The following is a 24,723-nucleotide window of genomic DNA, read 5'->3' as shown; positions in this document are numbered from 1 at the left end:
CATAATCAATAGTCTCAAATAACAACCTTGAGTAAAGATATTAATACCAGCCAATCAGTTTTAAAAGTATCTTTGTGAAATTGGACAAAAATAAAAATATCATTCTTAAGAAATGTCCATCTATGTGTGTTTACAAGTATTACAGAAGTACACAGAAGTCTCAATAACAAAAAAAAGTCTCAAAATATATACTTTTTATCCTGAAAATAGAATAAAAACATAAGTCTCCCCAGACTCATTGGCTACAAGCATTCATGCAACAGCATTTATAGCACTTGTGGTCTGTAGCGTGGTTGCAGGTTTAGTCTGTAATTATCAATGCACTCACATGTTCTGGACACAGCACATGCAAATATTCTTTCCCACTGACGTAAGTGAGTCATGTATCACTTTTCACTATGTCCTAAAAAAAAAAATGAACACTTTGCTAATTCTATGTATATATTCTTCCCTTGGACGTTTGGTGACAATGATACACTAGTTTATAGGTTTACTCATAATGCATCAAATCAAGGCACCGCTGCCATTGCAATGAACATTTATCCAATGGTCAGCCCCTTTGCTCTGTGAAAAAATGGGTAAGACACAGCACATAAATAATATTGTTTGTTAGTTGCTGTTTTATTGTACTTAGCATTATAAAAAGAACTCTCTTGATATCATGACAAAAGCTGTCTAGAGAGAGAAATCAAGGCAGCAGTTGAGTAAAAATGAGTAAAAATTTGTGCATGATCAGTATTACAATTTTAAGTTGAACACTATCATTACAATATGTCTGTACATCAACTAAAGTGGCTTTATGAAATGCATTACCAGATAGCCGTTTTCAGCACAATACCCTTGAAATACTCAAGCATTTTATCGCTTGCACCGACAAAAAAAATAATCGTCATGCCTTCAAATTGATCAGATCATGTTCTATTTAAGTGTATGACAATTTTGCAGTTCACTGTTTCAGAATATGGGAAATGACACATCTCTGGGAAATCTGGGGAGAAAAATGTTAAGATGAACCTGTTTTAAATTTCCTTTTCCTTCGAGTATTCTGACAATCCATACATCAAATGAATTCAATGATGATTATTACTGCATGTGATCTGTCAAAGTCACCATGAGGAAATGACTTACCATTTGAGACTTAATAACCTAATATCATGTTGGATAATTTCCATCATATAATTAGTCATAACTTCCTAAATGCTTGTCTTGCTGCACCACAATTACATCATATTTTATATCAATATTTCCTTTGTTTCACATGTATTCAGGATATATGACTTTCTCTCTTAAGTTTTTATGTGCCCAAGCACTTAGGTGTTAACTTGCCATACTTCTTCATTAGTATTCAGATACTGTATACGCTATATATTTCACCAGCCTAAATTTTCGCGAATCGGGAATTCCTGACGATTTCGCAAGTGGTTAAATTCGCGATCATGGAGTCCTGTACTAAATGGTGAAATGTACACGCATATGTCACATTCACATTGGGATCAGAGTCAGTATTTTCGTGTGTCTTTAATTTCACAAATAGCACCTGACTCACGAAATTCGTGAAAATAAAAACCATACGAAATATTCGACGTATACAGTAACTCTTCCAAACTTGACCTAAATGTAGATAGCCAGCCCACTCATATGTAACAATGCCCTTCAGACCAGTGGGAAGCCATGTGACACGACAGGAATTAAGGGGATTATAGGGAGTCTCTATTCACTGGCAATTAGTCTCCAGACTTCTCTCCCTACCTGTGAAAACACTCAGGCGGACATGCCAATTGGCAAACAAAACGCTTATAGTAAAGGTTAAAGGCACTATTTACCATTTGCAGATGAAAAAAAAATAACAACAGCTTTAGTGCTTCAAAATAGTTCTAAAATGTGAGTTAGGGATATAAACAAACAATATTAAAAATGTTAATCAGCACAATCAATGTTAAGTATTGCTAAATATACAAAATGTGAACAACAGTTTTATTAAAATCATTTCGGGGGGGGGGGGGGGGGGGGGGGGGGGGACCAAAACAAATAACGTCTTCATCATGGCTGCCCAAATATATTACTACATATCAGACAAGATAGTCCTTTTTTTCTATCAAATGCAAACTCTAATAAATCAGTTCATATTCTTTGTATATTTATAACACAGTATGTAGAACTTTCACTGATGACCCCCAAAATTAAGTTAAACAATACTGCTGATTTTTTCTTGAACCCAACATATATCTAGATTTCATATGCAAATGAAGTGATTGGTGTTTATCTCTTTGTAATAACACAATTTCTAACTAATAATCACATATCACACCTGCAATCACCAGTCATTTAGGAAAGACAGATAGAACTTAATCCCCCCCCCCAAAAAAAAACAAACTGCATAAATCCTTTTCCATCTTCCTGCCAGATACTTTCAGATTCATCGGATCCTGCCATATCTTACAGAAATTGAAGCATACACGTACATATTTTCTGCATGGATTTATCAACACTCATAGATAAGTGAATAGCCATTCAGCAGAGCCATAATCATAAATTTTAACTCGTTGCAAAATTCAACCAACCATTTTCTGGGTGACTATAAAAACACCTCTTTGATCAGCATCTTTTTTTGCTTTATTTTCTTTGTGCCTTGCTTTGTGATTCAGTAAGCCTTAATTTCCTGTGCAACTGCAGGGAAATCAGAGAATCCACATGCACGTTTTCCCAACCTACCTCGTCCGCATCATCTGAAGCAAAGATTGACTCTCCATGACGATTTGATGTATTCACATCATTAATGCCAGCCAATCATTCCTGTCTTAACAAAGCAGTGTGTTCCGGTTCACTCCACTGGAAAATCAATTTAGTGCCCGACTATTAAATTATAAATATAACTCCAGCATGAGGGGGCAACACACACACACACAAACCCACATACATCCACATCACACTAAGACGAGGCAACTTATACTGCATGCACACACACACACACACACACACACACAAACACACACTCTCTCTTTAACTCATAATGGCACTGCTCACCAACATCATGACTATGCGGGGCGCACACACACACACACACACACACACACACACACACACACTTTACACACTGCTTACTACCAGGTAATCCAAGCCTGTGTGAGCTGTCCCCCATCCAATGCACCCATGCAGGAGCACACTGCCCATCCATACACAATGCACATGAAATCCTATCCGCGCATAAAGATCTCCTAGGGAGGATGCCAGCCTACCGGTTCAAAGAGGTGCGGGCTACTGCAGGCAGGCGTGAGCGTGTGTCGCAGAGATTGAGAACAAAGAATTGATACAGACGGGCTGCTTTCGGGGTTGGCCAGCCAGCCGCGACTGCCAGTGGATCTCCCCTCGCTGATTATCGCACGCATCGTTGTGTGCACCCTGAATATCTTTTTGCACGATGGATGCGAGTCTGTAATGACTCTTCCTCGTCCGTCGGCGGTAATTAATTGTCGACAAGTCGAGCTCTCCGCAAGCTGCTCCAGATAAGCGCACATAGATGAGCTGATTTGATAAATACATTCCCAGCTGGAGATGTACCCCGAAAATATGCTAATGCGTCTAACTTCAATTTTGCTTACTGCAGACTGTAGAGAGTACTTTCCCAGAAATTCATTTCTATGTACAGGTACATTTTTGCCAACCCAGGCTTCCATGAATTCTCTGCAGTCTTTCCAAGATCCCCCAATGTGATAAGTTTCAAATGGAGACATAATTCAATTTCATGAACAAAGACATCCTTGTAAAGAAACTACAGTGTCTGACTTCTGGATACTTTGTTTATCTTTTTTTTTTTCAAAACTAAATTGTGTTGCATTTTTTTCAAATATATCCAAAGAAGGTCATGCCACTCAAAGTTGAGAAAATAATAACAATTAATAATTCATAATCACAATAATCACAAAGGCTTTCTACAGTGAATCATAACAGGAGTTACTTAATTTCATTGTGATAAAAATATAACTAACTTATTTGCCACCGTTCACATATCCTGCTGAAGACAATCTAACGCAAGAGTTTCATAGAATAGACAATCAAGCTGGAAATTAATGGTATAAAAAAGTGTAAAAATTGTTGTAGAATTTATGTTTTTGCTTGATAGTAAAGCAACAAAAATATCTCCCCCCAAAAGTCATTTTTGTATCATCACAACAACTCAACATCGATTTGCCACAAAGATGAATTCTAGCTTCTTCTCTTTTTAAATTTCATTTCAACTAAAAAAGAATATCGTGAAAATATGTGCGCAGGTGAATGGCAGACTTGTGTGGTGTTTTCTTAAAACATGAAAAACTTGAATTTCATAGTCATAGTTCGAATCCAACAAAATCCCATATCACTTCAACTTCTCCTAATCTGTTTTGCACGAGTATGCTCTACTGACTCAGGTCAACTTAGACTTGATATGCAATTTCACTCTAACTTCAAAATGTGACCCATACTTCCGCGACCACATTAGCGCTGCGGTATTGGCACAATGTGTGAGGCCGTGGAAGGAAAGTCACGTCAGCTCACGCCAAGACTACAGGATGCACCAATCTGTGACACACAACCGAGTCTGCCAGTCAAACTTGAAAGGATAGCTGCCCTGGTTCTTGTTAGTTTCAGTATCTGTGATCATAATATAGCACAACAAACATTTACGAGCCATGCTATGAACATTTTTCTGTCTTGCAAAGGTTCTCTTAGAATGAATGTTGCATCACAAATTCCTTGTTTTCGCTAAGTCATACTGTGTTTTTGTACATTATTTTCATACATATGCTATCATTGTAGTAAAAATCAGTTTTCCTGCAGATTTCAGCTTACAGCCTAAAACTTGACTTTATCATCATATCATTTTGACAATGACAAAAATATCAAGCTCTTTTCTGCAAGAAAAAAACCCCCAAAAAACATTTGGGTAACCTGCTGGTGTAGGCCACAACATGATTGTGTTTTTCATGATCGTTCACAAGCACTGTTAACTCATGTGAAGCCTACACTGGATTTCCTTATCAATATACTTGATCAATCTCTTGGATTCAGATTTGATACCACAAATACCACCTTTGTTTCATTTTTTGTGATTTGGTGAGGTACGGGTATTCATCATGAATTGGTGAGGGTGCAGGGGATGTGTTGAAGTGTCTGAAGGTATAAATGTGATGTCACAATTGTCAGTCGACTTTAAAGGTCCACGATAATGAATAAACCCCATGAATGTCAGGGGGTAGACCACCAATAAAGAGAGACCAAGAGGGAGTACATGATAAGAGAACAGAATACAACAGAAGGTGAGAGAGAAAGAGATTATGAAAGAGAGAGAGAGGGATGGGGCAAAGAAGAGGAGGAAGACTAGAGAGGAAAAATGAAGAGAAGAAGGAAGGGGAAAAGGGAGTGTGAGTGATCAGGCTGTTCACATCAGTCAGGAAATTTGCTTCCAACCCTCGATAATGAACCGCATGCTGATGATGATTCTTGAGGCATTTTCTCACTCACAACAAGAAAAAAACAACAACAAAAACAAAGTTGATGAGTAAAAAGACAGAAGCTGACTGCACATACAACATGTTGGTTTGGGTAAGGGTAGGCTATGCATACCACGTGAGAACATAGGCCTGCAGTTTGATTAAATTGATAGAGTTTTTACCGATCCTGTTGTTATGTAAAAGTCTAAAGTATTCGGCAGCTTCATTTCCATATAGACTGTTTCCTAATTAAATCCTATAAGTGACTTTTCACTACAGGTTGTCTCTTATAACCAGAAAGCCGGTCCAAGATTTGCCTGACATAGCAATATCTCACCCATCCAAACCGTATTAGAAGTAGAGAAAGCCTACTGAGTGCCCAGGTGAATAAAATAGATCATTACTAGGTCCTTGAAGGAATTAAATGTCCATAAATTTATATACCATAGTAAACTGGTAAATCAACTACCAATCATTGTACATAATAGTCAAGTCACATATCAGGATTTTTGACAAGGTATATAAAAATAATAATGCACCAATATAACTGGATAAGTGTTCATAACAAAAACACATTGTGGCTTTAAGGGTAATTTCCCTTGTTCTCATGGGACTAATCAGGAAGTCATAATTGTACTTTCGCAGCACAATGTTTGATCTTGGCACAGTTCCACAAATTGCCTTTCTGTTGTTTTGCACTTTATGCAGTAATAATTGAATTTATGTATGTGATGTTTCTCATCAATGGTCAACATCCATTTTACATCCCCAGTTTTACTCACTCACTGATTCATCTTCCTACCTGTGGTTGCAATCCAGAACTGATGTCCTGACTTTGTAAACAATCCATCAATATCATTTCCTTCAAAACAATAACTGACTTATGGTTCCTCTGTGCTGATTCATTGATTAAAAAAAAGCCCTGATGTCAAGCACCACTGCATTAAAAGGAAATGAAATTATGCACTATCCATGGCATTAGAATTTGCCCTTAAACATGAATTGATGAAACCACAACAGCAGTAGTGGCAGCAACAATAATAACCACAAGAATAACATATACAATCAGGCAGACTAGATTTTACTCACACGCTAATTCCCTTTACGTGAATCACAGTCAGAGTTCTCACACAGATCACTGTCTGCCAGTAACTATCCCACTTACTGCCACTCATTACACCAAACTGCAAAAACCTCTGGCACTGAAAATTAAAAATACAGAGCTACAGAAAAAAAAAATGGGATAGAAAATTGGCAAGCTGTATTATTTGATGCGAGGAAGAGACCATGCTAACATGCTAGGAGGTCTCTGAATTCCCAACAGACACTGTGTCAATTTTGAACCGCCTGTGAGAAAGACACAATTATGGTAGCAATTTCATAGCTCTATGCCCTGGGGTCATGATATATTCATATTGGCAAGCATCGTGGTTGAGTTGGTTGCCATTATACATGGAGAAAAGGAGAGAGACAAAGAGAAAGAAGGGCAAAGACAGAAAGGAAGAAAAAGAAGGAGAGACAGACAGACAGACAGACAGACAGACAGACAGACAGACAGAAGAGAGACGGCCAAATACAGAAAACGGAAGATAAAGAATCAGAATAAGTGATAGAGAGAATGAGAACGAAAACCAATGTTTTCATCCACTTCACACATATCCATTTGACAGTCTATTCAGTTTGACTGTTTGCCAGCTGATAATCACAAATGTTCAAGGACAATGATTTCATTGTCGAATGAAGATCACCAATGTTCAAGGAGAGCAAAAACATGAACTACTGATGAGCGCAGTATTAAACAGCAATGACATTAGCTACTGTATTCATAGTCTCTACGTACATAACTGCTAGACTGAAAAGAATTTCACGGAAATGAGCACTTCCCTGATCTTCTAATTTCTCCCTCCACACATACTGATCTCCCTACTGTTCCCTGAAATAATTTTGGATAAAAACATTGTCATAACTATCATCAAAAGAATACGAATAATGATTGAACAATCGCTTATGAAAAAACTGAAAAGATAAATAAAAACACAATGATGGCAATCTTAGGGGATCCACTCCCCACCCCCCCCCCCCAAAAAAAAGTTGTAATGCTGCTTACACTGCTCCAGATGAAGATGACATTCCATGAGGCTCGATAGGATTCCATTATGATCTCACACTGTGCGGTCATTGACTTCCCTCGAAATGGGGCGACCACCCATAACAATCACATCAATCATTTGAGAATTAAATCTACCCCAATGAAAATCAGCAAAATTCAAGCGACAGTAAAACTTGCCACGTCTGACCTTTTCCAATCACACTGCAACAAACACTTGCTTTTGTTACCACACTCAGAGAGAAACTTGGCGAGTTTATGTCACCGCAAATGCAGGCGCGATGTTATGCCAACAATGGCCTGGCTACTAGCCAGCTAGCTACAGTTTACATGATTTCATGCGCCTGCATGCACGGAGTACTAGTAATCGGAAAGAAGTTACATGACAAATTATTTCAGTGATGTTTAGGATTACTGCTCTGCATGCAGTTGCTGTTTAGCACTTTAAATCTCACAAGCATTCGTCATCTCATTTTTTTATGCTTGCACGAATGCTAGCTCATTTGCACACATTCTGTTCTCTGTGATCATTTGGCGTTTTATTTCATTATCATTATCAATTCATTAATTAGGTGATCCGAGTATCCTCTCGGATCACCTTCTGTATCTGTACTGATTCTTTGTTCTTCATCTTTTTATTCTTCTTTATTTCTGGGCAAAATTTGTGCAGCGGTTAGCTCAGAAAGTGCATTGCCTTTCAATGTCAAACTTATACCATATATGTATCATGTCCCAAAGACGACAGATCAAGTAAAATCATAGTGATCAGTCGACCATGACGTCACTATGACGTCATTATATGAAAACACATTTTCATTCATATCTCATTAATGGAATGGAATTATTCAATGAAATTTACGTCACATATATTTCAAGTTATGCACATTTTACTCATATTCTCAAAATTCATATTTTTCTTAAAAAACGTGCGCGTTGAAATATTTGTATGCTCAAATCGAGCTCAAATTTTTTTTGCACACGTTTCAGACCATTTGGAGCATTTTTTGAAAAATTGAAAAAATTGGACGGACGCGTACGCGCGCGCACATATTCGCACACACAGCTCATATGCAATAGAAATTTCCCGTTTTTTTACACTTATCGGATGCCTAAAATGTCAAGAAATATTTCTACCAAGTTTCAAGTCAATCCGACTCAATATGACGTCATACGGGCCCGTCAAAGTTGAAATTCTGCGCGCGCGTCAATGGCGATATACAGTGCAACGATGCCAAAAAAACGCCAATTTTAAATCCGATTTTACTCGTCAGGATGGACGGTAACCCCCCATTTTCTTTACATATTCTGAAAGCTGATGAGTTGGACATGTTATTTCATGGGTTGGCAATGCTGGCAAAATGATTAAAAGATATCAAATTTCTTAATAAAGTAAAAAAAGTAAATTTTCAAAATGACGTCATCAAATTTCAAGTTCACTCGAGCGTATCTCACTAATCCTTTGCCAATTTCCACCCAGATTTCAGTATGTTGTAGCTTATGAAATGATCTTTCATTAATATAATTACAACATTTTGATTGGATGACGGCATCACCTCGTAAAAATGGATTGAAAGTAATATTGTCAAATTTCACCAGTTTACGTGTTATCTCAATGGGAGAGCAGTTTTTCTGGCAGTGAAAATTGACATGACTCTCTTTTTCGAGCACTAACTCACTTATGCTTCGGTGAATTTCTCCCAGATTTTAGTATGTTGTAGCTGAGACTTTGGGCTATCGTAAGTGTGCCCTCCATTTTTTCATACGACGTCGGCATCACGTCGAAAAACTTGGTTGAAAATGGCACGAGGCTTCGATGCAGCGTCATTTTGCTTAATACACAGGGCCTATGGAGAATGAAATAGGTCATTGCGTAGCGCATCCGACTCGTAATCCTAAGGTCCCTGGTTCGAGGCTCACCCCTGCCAATATTTTTTTTAAATTTTTTTAAACACTTTTTTTCTTCTTTTTCTTTAGTTATTCTTAATCTCCCTCTCCTTACTTTATCTTTTTCTGATTTTTTTATGCTTCTCCTTCAAATTTCTATAAAATAACATAATTTTTTCTTTATTTTTCTTTCTTTCTACTACTTTCTGTGCAATAGATGAACAACAACAATGGCTATCAATCCCATATTTTGCACATGTTTAGTACATGTCACGTACATTATCTCATAAAATAACAACTACTTGATCGGACACCATCTTGGGTATGTAAATTAGGGTCAAAGGTCATAAATGTTTCATCCTGTATCTTGGTGAATACATGTCCTATCTTTCCCATATTTTGCACACGCAAAGACCATGTTACAAGAATCATTTCATAAAATAATCACTTTTTGCTTAGACGCCATCTTGGGTGTGCAAAGTGAGGTCAAAGGTCAAATATACTTCATTCTGTATTTCCGTTAGTGCATACGGAATTCGGTACCAAAGATGGCAGGTCTCACTCCCTTTTCTAAATGAGAATCCAAACATCACACGGCGAATGTCCCGTCAACACAGATGAAACCTGTATGGTCATGAATATTTCGATCAGGACTCAAATCATTGATTTTCGAAGAGATCGGATCACCTAATTTGTCAGTGTTGACAAATTCCGGTTCTAGTTTTTTTTAGTGTGTGTGTTCCTGAAAAAAAATCTTGGTATCATTTAGTGGTTTTAATACTAAAGTCTGTAATTCTAGAAATTTACACATTAAATGTCTTTTACACAGTCACTGAGATGGACATCATGTGGCTTTGCACTTGGAATGACACCCAGGAATATGCTGCAAAGAATACTGCTTGGCCTTTCTCATGTAGGGGCCTATATATAAAATTCTTGTTTCTTATAGCATAAGGAAAACCAGACAGGTCCCCCCACAAGAAATACACTTTAGGTGTGAGGGCTGAAATAAGTGAAAAAGTGTGCAACTCTTTCGGCCAGATGCTTCCATTTATATCTGGAAAACTATGATCCAGGAGTTCAGAGCCTGCTGTCAAGTGATTAACCTAATCCCTGACTTACAATCTCATTAAAAGATTAAACTTTTACATCATGTAAAGTTACACACCACCTCTGAGCATCAGAAGACCACCACTCTTTACTTGTTACAGACACTTGTTTTAACAATGTACTGTCACAGGTAAGTGCACATACACACACACACACTTACAAACAGAAGAAAGGAGGTATGCATCCCCCAGGCCTATAGGCCTAACTGAATGATTGAGGTTGGACTATTGAACCAAGGATAATGTTGCACACTTGTGTTTTATTATTTTATTCTTTCCTCCTTTGTCCTTGCAAAGGGTGGTTACATGTATTCAGACTTTTGACCCACTCCATCACACTACACGACTTCTGAACTCTCTGCGGTGTTAACATTGTAGACCTATGTGTTACATGTATAGTCAGTATTGACATATTGTCACTGGGGTGACAAGACCTTAACTGCATCTCAAAATTTGGTGAAAATTACTTTTTTGGATTAATGGTCAGATAATCAGTTAAGTGATGTCTTGTCCAAATCTTAGCTGTCTCACCCCAAAATTGAAGCCACCACAGCATGTGAAACGAAAGGCTATCCCATTCCATGCAGTACTTTCTCGCTGCCATGTTTGTTTGGTTTTTTTTGCTCTCCTGAACATTTGACCTTTTGTATCTATACCAGGTCTTGTCACTGATCATGCACAGGTGACAAGGAAAAGGAAGGGGTAGTTTAGCCTTCTTCAAGCCTTCCAAAAGATAAATGAAATTCTATCTAGTTGGATCATCATGAGCACACACAGAATTTGAATTTGAAACCACATCACCTCAGGTGCTACTGACAAGGAAGAGAATATTCCTCACATCTCTTTTCACTACAACAACACATGGAAAATAATAAACACCAATCTCTTTCATACTACAAGTAAAACAATTACATTACTTTTTTGACAGCACAATTCATTATGCTAACAATTAGGCCTACAGTATATGGTTATGTAATGGCTAAGGAGTCACTTTAACAGTCTAATCATTCAAGTCATATTTGAATGAATAGAATTGTATGATTTTTCCAATCCTGAGTAAGTCAAAGTACTCTAAAAAATTTCTTGATTTCTTTATGTCAAACTAATGAGATATTTCTATGAATAAGCAAAGAGACAATGTTGTCCTTTCTGCAATCTTTTTTGTAATCCCCATACATTGTATCTTAATGTTGTTTTCAGCATACTTACATTATTGTTATTTTGTTTGTTTGTTTGTTTTGTTATGTTTTCATATGCACTGTGGTGTTTCTATTTTTGGCTTTATCTTCAGTTTTGTTGTTTGTTTACAGATTGTTTACAGTTTTTAACCCATATGCCGAAAAACTCTAATTGACCTTTAATCCATTACATGTCCTTGCCAGGAGAGATTACGCCTTCCTGAGAGGTTTAATGAGTAACCACTGCTGTCATTAGTACTAACACACAAGTCTGGTGTGAAGCTTGCTTGTTTACTTTCTTCCCATTCATTGATAGGCACTTCACATATCTCATTGGACTCTGGATAAACAAAGAGTTCAAGATCCAACACTGACTATTTTTTAAAGGTTACTGGTAGACTGATTTGCAAGACCCCTTACAGCCATAGATGAAATATGCAGGGAAAAAAAAAACACCACCTCAATCAAAAATTTAACCAACAAAAAAACCTACCTCTATCAAAAACATAGATAATTGTCGGAACTGACATTGTAGTCGCTGTTAATTTAACACAAACCCAAAATTCCATGATTTAAAATTCATAAAACAAAAAGACTTACTAAACATTAGAAGCATTTTACACTGTATGTCTTTTTTAATCCAGTGATGACGTACAATGGAGGTGCACCAGCAAATAAAATTAGTCAAACTGCATTACTTTTGGGATAGAAAAAATATTGTTATGTATTGTGACAATGTTCAAACAGGCAGTGCATGCCTTCCACAGTATATGATACAAGCTATCTTTCATGAGCAGTGCATGTGGCTGCCAAGCAAGGCCTATATGCACTGACAGCACAATGATGCTGACACCATACGATAATTGTATTACTACTCCCTTTAACTATGATTGCAGGGGAGGGCACGTACACAATCCATCTTTTGTCGCTGCCTGCATCGGAGGCAATGAAACACCCTGTGCTTGACCTCATCATCACACGGAGTTGATCAATGGCCATCGTTCAAAGCTATTAGAGAGCCAAGAATGTGTGTGTGTGTGTGTGTGTGCGCTAGGACAAGGATAGAGAGAAGGGGAGAATGGGGAAGGAGAGAACGACAGACATGCATGACTGGAGAGATGATTTGAAAGCTAATGTCACTTAGCGAAACAAATAGTGGGGGCCCAAAGGGTCATTGCTTAACTTGTTTTGGTTGAATGAATAGCCAGGCAGACTATTTTACAAAGAATTGACTCCCAACTATTCTGCTGCTAACATGTCAAGCCTTGTTTCCCATTGTCAGCTCCTCCCCCTATCAACAGGATATTTGATCACATACTGAATCTTGAAACTCTGCAGAGTACTGTCTGAATAATGTGGTAACTGTATGAAACTTCCATGCCAATCCCGAATACTGTACTGTACAATGACTTTACTTGCACTAATGATAATGCCCTCACGGAGACAGCGTCCATAGACACACCCCCAAAACAAACAAACAAACAAACAAGAAAACAAAATTTTATTAATTAAAAAGCATTATCATGAGCAGCAGCCCCATTGAGATTTCAGTAAAACTGAAGGGATTAAGATTAATCTATGACCACATATCTGTCACAGATATCATGGTGAATTCCATGACTATTAAAAACAACCATCTTCCTTTCTGAATACTGTAAAAGTGGACATTTTTGCAGTGTGCAAATTTTCGCGCATTTTGCGTGACCAGAAATCAACACGAAAATAAAAGCACACAAATATTTTTGGTAGCTCAGATATTCCACGAATAAATGCCTTGATTATGATAAATTCAAAACTCGCAAAATTCATCTTACCCACCCAAGCATGAAAACTTGCTCGCACAAAAATAGCCGCTTTTACAGTAGTCATCTTTCATAGGAATCTTTCACAAAGCATGTACCTCTTAAAGGACAAGTTCACCTTCATAGACATGTGGGTTGAGTGAATGCAGCAATATTACATTGTAGTAGAACACATCACTGAGAGTTTGAGCAAAATCGGACAATCCGTTCAAAAGTTATGAATTTTTACAGTTTATGCTCAGTCATGGCTGGATGAAAAGACTACTATAGCTTGTGATGTCACATGAGTACAACGATATAAAGAAAGAATAAAGAAAATTCAACATATTTCCACTTTTCTCGCATAACAAAAGAACACTTGACTTCTCTCTTTCAGAAGGCAGGGGGAATAATATTACCCTTAACATACGTCAGTAGCAAGTCGAAGAAATATGCACCTTATTCAAAAAGTAAAGTTTTGTGAAATTCTCTTTTTATTTTCCTTATATAGTTGTACGCATGTGACATCATACACTGTAGTAGTCTTCTCTTCCAGCAGTGACTGCGCAGATACTTAAAATATTCGTAACTTTTGAACGGATTGTCCAATTTTCCTCAAACTTTCACCGATGTGTTCTACTAATATTGCTGCATTCTCTCAATCCTTATGTATATGAAGGTGGATTTGTCCTTTAACTTAAAGCAACAAAGATAAAAAATAGAAAGAAAGTATTTAGAAAAAAAAGAATCATTATTTTTTGGTATAATCCCAAATGTTTTCCCTACCTGTACTCCGGTGCTAGGACCTAGGCACTTAACACGGCACCATATATAGTTGTTGATGTTTTTAGTGTACTGTATGGTTACATGTACTCAGCTTTCATATAATGTGAGATATCAACTGATGGAGCAAAATCAAAGTGCGAAATGAGTGAAAAATATTTTAATTAATCCCAGACAGATAAATCTGAGAATTTTGCAGATTGGCTACTAGTCAGTACATGTACAACCAAAATAAGTATTCTATAAGGACATGAAAAGGGCTATCTTGCTTTGGTGACTTTGATGTCATTTGCATTACTTTACTTTTAACCAACTACAGAAAATAAGGAAAAACATTATTAAGATTACATAATTTGAAAGAAAAAGCAGCATAATTGTCATGGATTGTCATGTCTATGGAAATGTCCTTGGGATTCGAGAAAAGTGTTTAAACTGAAACTTTGCTAATGGGAAGAATTCCTCAACCATGAAATCACAATTCAAACAACTTGTTAACACGATGTAGTTTAACCCTAAACCATCTAATGACAATACATATTCAAAAAGAGTGAATTACGTTTACAACGTGGGCAGAATAGTATGAGTGAGACTTCATATATAGAATGCATAATGCCTTTAGTAGTTGCATTCCGCCTCCAAACTAGCTAATGTGAATAAGAGATCTCTTCCTTTTTCCAGTCTCGAGTCAGGTAATTACACCAGCCCTTAGACTCACGTTGAGCGGCTCAGACACAATGACCTACAGAGTAGGCAAGTTACAAAAAAAAGGAGGGGATGAAGAAGACACAATAGTGTCACTTTAGTTGAGCTCCTATTGATTCATCTCTTGTGACTAAATAAGAAAATAGCTGAGAGGATTTTGGAAGGGGTTGAATCCACTAGGGACAGGAAGAAAAGAGAAAACATTACAATAGGTTGTAACCGCAATAATTGAGGCAGCAAGCAACGGTAGAAAAAAAAAAGGTATACTGTAATGAGGCATGCAGGTGTTGTTGCACTGTTGTGCTACATGTTTGCTAGCGTGTATGTGTGTGTGTGTGTGCATGAGTTTGTGTGATCGTTCAGGAAGAGCAATCACGAATAACTTCCCCCAAAGTTGGATTGGTGCTGGTAAACAATGCTGATGTGTGTGGTTTTTAAAGATTGGGAGGAATTTCGGAAATGTGGTCACAAGCGTTCATTCAGAGTTCTATGTCCAAGAATTAACCTGAATGAACCTATACTGAAATCAGCTGATTCTGAAATATCTCACCATAGAATCAGGAAAGTAATCTTTCACCACTTTCATTTTTTTATAAAGAAGTATCAATCAAGATCAAAATAAAAATCAAAATGACCCTGACTTGTTCAGTCTGTTACACTATAGGGCCTATATTTCCACTGTACATTTGTAACAGCTTATGACATGAAAGGCTGTAGGTTCCTACATCAATGCCACGACATGCAAATGGTTTCAGCAGCATTTTGATTCTGCCTGATGAGAAACAGGCAAATAAACTTGGCTACTTTCCCTTCTAAAAGTGGATAGTATACACACACCACCCAAAAGGGCTTGACCTTATGACCCCAGATTCTTTACAACCAGGATGTTTGTCCACAGCCACTGGAGGTTTTGCTATTACCAATTGAAAACTCACTATCCACAATGGCTCAGTGAAACTCCTTGGTGAAACTAAAAAGCCTACCACAAATTTCTTTCATGAACCAAGCTTTGACTCCTAAATTGCAATCCTATAGCCTTTAGCACCTAACTTTCATCCAAAGTTTCATCAAAATCAGATTACAGGAAATAAAGTTGCACATGTTTTCACAAATGAGTGTTGTTGCGGTCACCATGGCATATCCTTTCTTGACATGAAATAAAACTAATGAATATCTTTACCCTCCTTATCAAATGAATATTGTGTGGTAAAATTCTAGCAGTGAAGACCTCAAGAAGGTTGTTGAGAAAACATAGGAAACTGCATGGCATATCCCATAACTTCCTTACACTATATCCACTTGAGATGAAACTTCTGTCTATCATATACTGTTTACTCTCTAATCACTACTGTCGACATGGAAACGGAGTGGGAAAAATGCACTTGGGCATCTCATTAGGAAAAGGATTTCTGTCTCCTGCACTTCACACCCAACCAAGTGACCACTTGCTTGCTTGCATCAGGGCAGTTTGATGGATCAATTAAAAGAGGAGTCATATTTCATCTTGGCAAGTTTTTAACACGATAATAGCTTGCATGGCAGCTGAAGAGAGATGATTTTTGTGCTTTGGTATAAACCACCAGGCACATTCATGTCACTGCTGATTTATTCATTTTGTTTTAATGTCTTAGCCAAAGACCCCAAACTTGGTGGATAGAATATAAAATGTATGTGAAGCATTGGGCACACTTCATGCAATCACTTATTCCCATACAAGTAAACAGCATGTGAGTTATGCTGCAAGATTAAAACATGAATCTATTCTCTATTCCATTACTAGTTCTGTTGTCTCATTCCCTGATGTGAATGTGAATGATGCTCTCTCTGCTTGGAATGAATGATCCCATTGACTGATTCTCACCTCATTAAAAAAAGAAAGAAAACCCTATCTAAGTACAGGGCTCAACAATAATTTTTTTCCCCCTGTGATGGCCCATTCGGGCCACTAAAATCATTGAATTTGAAAATAATGTTCATGGCAAGAAAAAGAAATGTAGCGGCACTAAACAAAAGGAAACAAAGCAATCTATTTTGGATCTTAGTCGCCCGATCAGGCCACTTAAAAGAAACGCTTATTGAATGTTTGGAGGCCCTGCGCCATCGCCAATGTCAAACCCTGCTATTTATACCACTGGCCCATATAAGTGTTGGGGCAAGTGCCAATTTATTTGTCTTGTCCGGCAGAGAGTTCTACTTGGTCTGGAAACTAGAATGTGGATTTGTCTTTACAGGCAGAATGAAGCGTACAAGATGTATAAACATATCATGTCTTGTTAAATCACCTGACAGCCACTCCAAACTGCTTTATTGTTTTGCCAAGTGGCCTCGTGAGAGAGGCATCTAGGACATAATAACACCACTTGAAACTGAAACTGGCACATTAGCCGAAACGGAATCTCATTAACCTCATCACAGAAACAAAACATAAACTGAAGCAAAAAGCAAAACATTTTCTTGGACGAGGAACAAATTTAAAGAGGAGGGTAAATAATTTGCGTATAGGCCTATGCTTTGGTTGGATGCAAGAGGTACTGCAAGATGTGAGCAAAGAGCACTTTCTTTTTCACACACTTCTGTGCACTCTGGTGGAATAAATTAGGATTGACATAATGATATCCAAACTTAAGTGGATACACTTGACAGAATTTGAATGCATAAGGAGTGACTCTCTACATGTATTCCTCCATAGAGAGTTGCAGACTAGATGGAGAGAATGTAAATTCCTTCCATTAAATGTCATGCTTATCTTTTGCAACCATTCCATAACCTCTCATTGATTTTCCTCTAGATTTTATTTGATGCATCCATGTGACATCTGAAGTTTAGACTCATAACTGAACAACAGGATCAGTGGAATGAAAGTTCTGCACACATCCTCTCAATATTATGGAAATGCTTCGAATATCGTCTGGTTGCCTTCAACTTTCAGCCCAAGCTTGGAGCCTCATAAAGCTTAAGGATGATTTCACACGACAAAACAATTATGAAGTTTGGTGACCTGAGACTGCTTCCACTTTTACTGGCATTTCAAGTCAGACATGATCTCATTCCTTTGGGGAGTGTCATTATGATTGGCACAATTGACTTCGATCAACCTTTGCAAAAGTGCATCATGTAGCTGTCTGTGTATGTGTGTTTCACCGAAGTGCGAATGTGTCTCCTCATTTTTAGAGACAACAACAGTGAACAGTCAATACATATCACATGAGCTCACGTTTTGTTTGGAAATCTGATATTCTCCAGCGGTTTAGTTTTGATGGAGATAAAATATCGGAATATCACACCAACTCTCAGGAAACGAGAACATATTGGTCAGATGTGATAAACACAGATTTATACTTTCAATGATATTTCCTTCTAAATTTTGGCCAGCTGTTTGCATAAAAGTATTGATTTCAAGAGAAACAAAAACAATTTTATGAATATTAATATGCCTGGGTATTGACAGATATATACAAGTGTATATAATTTGGTACTATATTATAGTACAAAATTGACAGGATGAACTAGTTCAGAAGTAATGACTTGCAAATGAGACATCAATTTCTGTGATTGCGTATATTCATGCTATACTTAGTAACACTGAAATTTATCAGAAAATGTTGGAACTGTTGGGTAAGGAGACTACTAGAGGTTATGACGTATGAGTGGTCTACAGTATAAAGAAAATTTAAAGGGAATTCAATAAGAATTAATTTTTCATGAAAATTACACATTCCATCAACTTGATATTGAAATATGTTAGAGATAGCACTTATTCCCCCTGCTTTCTGAAAGCAGTTATTAGTCAAGTGCTCTTTCATTTTGCTAGAAAAGTGAATTTTTGTGGAATTCCTTTATATTTTTCTATATTGTTGTCCACTAATACGTAATATTAAACCTCTAGTAGTCTCCTCATCCAGCGGTTCCAACACCAAAACTTTAAAAATTCATAACTTTTGCATCGATTGTCCGATTTTCCTCAAACTTTCACGGATGTGTTCTACTGATGTTAATGCTTTTACTCAATCCACATTTCTCTTTGGGTTTGTGTTTCCTTTAAAGGTTTCCTTTTCTTTCTCATCTCCCTTTATACATGTATATATAATCCTTCAATCTATTTCCCTCCTTCAGCTTTTAAGACACCTAATTCTCCCACTTTTTTTTTCTCTCTGCCTATCTTTCGTCCTCTCTGTCTTTTCTGCTCACGTATATCTCACACCCACTCCTACAAATATTTGATCTGAACTTTCCAGCAACCTCTGTGATCAGGGAAACAATATTGACTTTTCTCATTCTAGTTGACACTGCATGCTCCTTAGCTCTTTATACATAAATCACTTGCAAGTCCATGTGAGGGGTTTGTTGAGTTTTTATCACAGGGAGACAAAAAAAAAAACATGTATATGCAGACAGACAAAGAGCAAGGGAGAGAATGAAGAAGCAAAAACCAGGATAACAAGCAGTAAATACTGAGGCTGGATCAAACATTCATATCCATCCATCCACTAATGATGGTTATAGGACTTAGGAGAAGTGACCCAGTTACAACTGTTAACAAAAGTGCTGTTAAAACAGTTAAAATAGTCCTCTCATACGTGCGTAAATTAGTATTCCTCATTCATATACTCATACAGGCATTGTATTCCCACATGTGGCACTTTACATGCATTTGCATACCATTCTATCATTCACTGTCTATTTCTCTCTAAATGTTAAGCATGCCATGACTCATATTTAGAGCCTCAGTTGCTTCATAATTCCTTCAAATCATTTCCAATGAACAACTCTGAAAAACACATATAAATTCGGATATACGAGATGAATAGTCAAGGGAATCCAAACACAAAGAAAGTTGATCGCTACCCAGGCTATAGTATTACAAAATCATTCATCATCAAGTTTTATCGTCATACATACTGTACATTTAAGAGGAAACTAATTTGTTTTTATGAAGGGAAAAACTCCATTGGATGAATACAGTGTTATGCCACCAGCAAGAATGAAAAAAAAAAGAGAAAAGAAATGACACACGAATAAAGTACACTATCAACAGAGAGCCAAGTAGGTCAATCTACCATTTGCAGATGAAACAAAAACCCAGCATTAGTGCTTTAAAATAGTTCTAGAATGTGAGTTCAGGATAGAAACAACCACTGTAAAAATGTGAATCGGTAAAATCTATGTTAAGTATTGTAAAATATACAAAATGTGAGCAATAGTTACAATAAAAATGTTTCCAGACTAAACCATCTACAGTTATGGTTTATTGAGAAAAATACACATATCTCCTTATATTTTAGGCTTTATTGGGAAAATTTTATATGGTAGGATGTGTTGTGTTTCAACAGACCTACAAATATGCATTAAATGCCATATCTTGAAAAAATTTTAAATCACTGTTCCCAATGGTAAACAAGACCTTTAAAATTTGGAAGGTTGCAAGGCTGAAGGATAGAGAATTTCCATTTACATGCAGTGTACAGAGAGAACAGGAGGACAGCAGCAAGAGAAATGGAGAGGGAGGGGTAGGGAGGGGTGGGGGAGGGATGAGAGGGAGATGATGATGGCATCCATAGATCACAACCATTTTGTGTCAAAAGGGCACGACCCCGCCATCCTTGGTAAAGATGGAATGTGTCAGGAGGGCTCACGCCTCCATCCCTGGAAAGAACTAATGAGGCGAAAACCATGACACACACAAGGACTCTTCATGACTCTTGACTGATCAAATTTAATGGCCTAGAAAAAAAAAAACATATAGCTTTTTTTTTTCCATTTCAATTACAAGGAAAATATCATAAACACAAGCGTCATTCACACAGATAACAAAGAGGTGTCATAATTTGTCGACCAAAGTGCACATGCCCTATTAAAAATCAACTAAAATGGTGACCCTTGCCCTTGTGTTTGTGTGGTGCTATGATGTGTTTTTTTGAATGATGGGATAAAGAATCTTGGAATTATTTTCTCCAGCATTCACACACTTGCAGCCATGCAAATCATCATGCTATTTGTCAAATTATTGAATGATTCCAAAATAATCACAAGATTTCTTGGGATTTAGATCGCAATGTGAATTTAAGATTTGTATTCTGCTAATTCGCGTCAGTGTGAATTCCACTACAAAACCACAAGAGATGGCACATCATGTGGCCGAATGACTGAATGAAACATAGCAAAGGCATGTATGACAGTATCTCCAGAGTGGAAAGTGACACATCAAATCTGAAACTTGCCAGCATGCCACACAAAGGCACACTGTCATGTGATCAAGTGATAAGACAGAACAATACCAAGATCTCTGCTGACCCAATAATTTGCACAATTAAAGGCGGCCATACTTATTCACATTGAATTTTACATTTTTACATCTCAATAATCATAGACAGCAGACAAGTAAGATAGACAGACATTTACAAGATTGACAGATAAATTGTGACCCGCTGCAACAAAAGGATCCGAAAGTCGGGGAGGACAATTTTCTGAAAATGGCATGACATTATTCCCTTACTCTTCCACTTTAATGTCATATATAACATGACTCATAAAAGCACTCGGTTGCGGGGATATCAATGATTTTATTAGCGCATGTCGAGTGGTTTAAGAAATTGGCGTTTTGAGAAAACCGCCTTCAAAGTTTTCCTTCTGACGTTATCATGATCAAGGGGAAGCAAAACAGTTCTCACCGCTTGACAATAGACGGTACGCTCCTAGCATCCTCCGCGATGTTCATTCATGCTTAGCGCCAGCGGTCTATGCACGACCAATCAGTAACCAGGATGCCACGCACTGACCAATGAGATCTGAGTGTTATTTTCTTGCATTTCCTTTGATCATTCAGCTTCGAAATTTCGGTAGATGATAGAAGATACATTAGACTACAAAATTACCTCAAAAACAGAAATCCAAACATTTTGACAGATTTTGATGATCTGACTTCAAACTCGATTTTCATGGCTCACCCTTCAGCGACTCAAGGATCCTTTCGTAGTAGCGGGTCACAATTGATTGATAGATGGATGGAAGGTTGGGAAAGGCAGGAAATTGAAGTGGGATTCAGAGAAACGGGTTTGATAATCAACCTTGGTCACTGATGCACCATGCATGCATGGGATTAAAGAATTGACCCCCTTTTCTGGCTGGGGGGGGGGGGGGGGGGGGGTGGATGGGATAATGGATGAATGACTAAGGGGATCAACAGCAGGTGATGTAGAACAAACAACAAAGGGACTAATCCAAACCGTAACCACATAACAAAAGAGAAGCCAGAAAAGACACATTAACAGGGATCAGCTGTGATAAACTTGGTGAATTACTTTGTCGATCAGGAAGATGCGCCCATCACTATACCTACAAACACCAGCACAAGATTGGTGTAAAATGGAATGGCAAAACAGCGATGGAGAGCAAAGGAATGAGATTCAGAAAGTGCGAAAGACGGAAAGAAAGAGTTCATTCAATGAGGACATTTGGAGAAATTTATGCACTAGAAAGCAAGCACCCCTATACACACAGGCCTACATAATCCTCATGGGGGTGGGAGGAATAGGTTTCTATTCCCATTTTGCAATTACAAAAAGAGGGCAAGTATAGTCCGTCAATGGCTGCTCGTCAGACAACACCTTTGAAGAAGGAGATCATTGCAATTCAGACATGTTCTAAAAAGGGATTGGCAGTGAAACGGGATGAACTTCAAGTGGGTGGAAATATATACATTACTTGAGTGCCTACTACATAGTAATACCACTAAGCACACCTGAATTTTCTTGCAACTCATGTATATATACCAGCAGCTAAATTTATGACAGAGCAATCTATGATACAAAGCTGAGGAATATGTAGGATTACACATCTTAAAATAATGGTATACACAAGTACCACACGCGAAGGATTGAATTTCCTATGCCATATTTCTACCCATTCGGTCCAACTCGTGGGTGGATTCTTCATGCTGTCATTCATGACAGTAGCAGAGGTTTTTCAATGAATTTATATGAACGCTCTCCTTAGAATGAATAAAATACTATACAAATACATACAGCAGATCGCCAAATATGCTAATAAATTGGGACAAAGAATCAGCGAGACCTATTTTGAAAATCAGAACATTACCTAATTCAGCTGTTTTTGCAATATGTGACTACCAGTGTTTTGTCTCTTGCATATCATTGTATCTTTTTCTTCAAAATTCACCAAATACAATTGTAACTATTCTTCTAGATTTCAATAAACATTTGAACATTTCTCCATCCACATGAATGGGTTCATCATGGCTTACTAATCACGTCTTCTGCACATACATGAAATCAAACACATTTCTTGAAACAAGAATGAAACTAGCAAAATTACTGTACAAGACTGGAACGGAAAATTTAAAATACAAGTAAAGTTGTGGCAAATATATATATATATACATTTCAGCAGTATTGTTGTTATGAAATATCATTATGATTCCAATTTAAATTTCAATGTCAATTTCAAAGTGATATCCAAAATTTTTTGGTAATTCCTGCTTGTCTGATTTGGCTCAAATCTAATATGTCAGAATCAAGTCATTATTATTTCACTACTTCTACAGTACACAGAGCAATTTTAACTTGATCAGATTCTATTGATAATGTTTTCAATTCATCCACAGTATGATCACATATAGGCTGGTACGACTCAGAATGAGAGAGCGCCAGAAAAGAACATTTTCGTAGACAGAACTCTTCTTCCATTTCACTTTGCAGATAAAGCACCGATGAAGCGATGGAAATCCATGCTGCCAGGCATGACAACTGATAGATAGGCCTATACCACTGCCAGATGAACGAGCGAGTTTTCTGTCAGCCAAGGACCAGCCAATTCGGATACATGCACCAGTGAGTGCACACTTACTCAGAAGGCTTTCTCCCCCCCCCCCCTTATCCCCCACCCCGCCCCCATGGCTCCATAGAGGCCACACATGAACTGTACACACTCACACACACATACAGACACATATAACACTCATGCACAATGCACTCATGTACCCGATAACAGAGAGAAGAACAAGAAATAAGGGCAGGAGAAATGCTCATGAATGACTCACAAGACTGGAGGAGAATCAACTGGCAGGAAAACTTGAGAAAGGGAAGAAGAAGGAAAGGAGGATGAGGACGGGGAGAGATAAATTGGAATGGAGACAAAGAAAAAATGATAAAACTTGGGTGTGCAGAGAGAGCTGTATGGCTGTACAACATAAAAGGGACACTTATACAGAGTTGTCAGGTTGTGGGCCACACACAAAATCAATATGTCTGAATAAAGGGCATGATAATTGGTATTGAGCTGGTTGAACAAGTTCTTAACAGCGCTGAAATGAGTGAGGGCGAGTTTGGGGGGGGGGGCTGTTAAAGGGACTTTCTTGGGAGGAAGAGAAAGAGAAAAACAAAGCACAAACAAAAACAACTAAACATACACACGGTCTCACCTCTTCTTTTTTTTTTTCCACTCCAGCTCGGACGAGTGGACCGAGGAGGATGTTTTTCTCACAGGAAGACTGGATCACTGGAGGAACTATCCCGGATAAGAAGAAAGTTTAGTCCGATATAAAGTCAGGTACCAGCGATACCTCACACACAACAAAATAGCTCCTGGTTTATAAATCCTTTATGTAGGGCACCTTCTCATCGCACACATGGCCGATGAGAATATAGTCCAGCAAAAAAAAAATATTGTCCAAAGAGCGGCCAGCAGAACACTGCC

General features: G+C 37.7%; 1 long non-coding RNA gene across 2 annotated transcripts in view; it reads right to left on the bottom strand.

Annotated features, from left to right (window-relative positions):
- The window catches only part of LOC139740439 (uncharacterized), a 47,944-nt gene extending 23,424 nt beyond the window's left edge, over positions 1-24,520 (bottom strand). The window contains exon 1 of one of the 2 annotated variants that reach the window (XR_011711561.1): positions 24,449-24,520. This is a non-coding gene — a long non-coding RNA (uncharacterized lncRNA). Of the gene's footprint in view, positions 1-21,680; positions 21,799-24,448 lie in introns of those variants that run through there. The other variant, XR_011711560.1, reaches the window with a different exon arrangement.
- Positions 24,521-24,723: the final 203 nt, after the last annotated feature.

Source organism: Diadema antillarum, unplaced genomic scaffold, assembly GCF_040938485.1.
Source record: "Diadema antillarum isolate AM-2024a unplaced genomic scaffold, OU_Dant_1.0 seq00000854_RagTag, whole genome shotgun sequence".
Taxonomy (NCBI): Eukaryota; Metazoa; Echinodermata; class Echinoidea; order Diadematoida; family Diadematidae; genus Diadema; species Diadema antillarum.
The sequence above is the reverse complement of the archived record's forward strand: the minus strand, read 5'-3'. Positions and strand labels throughout refer to the sequence as shown.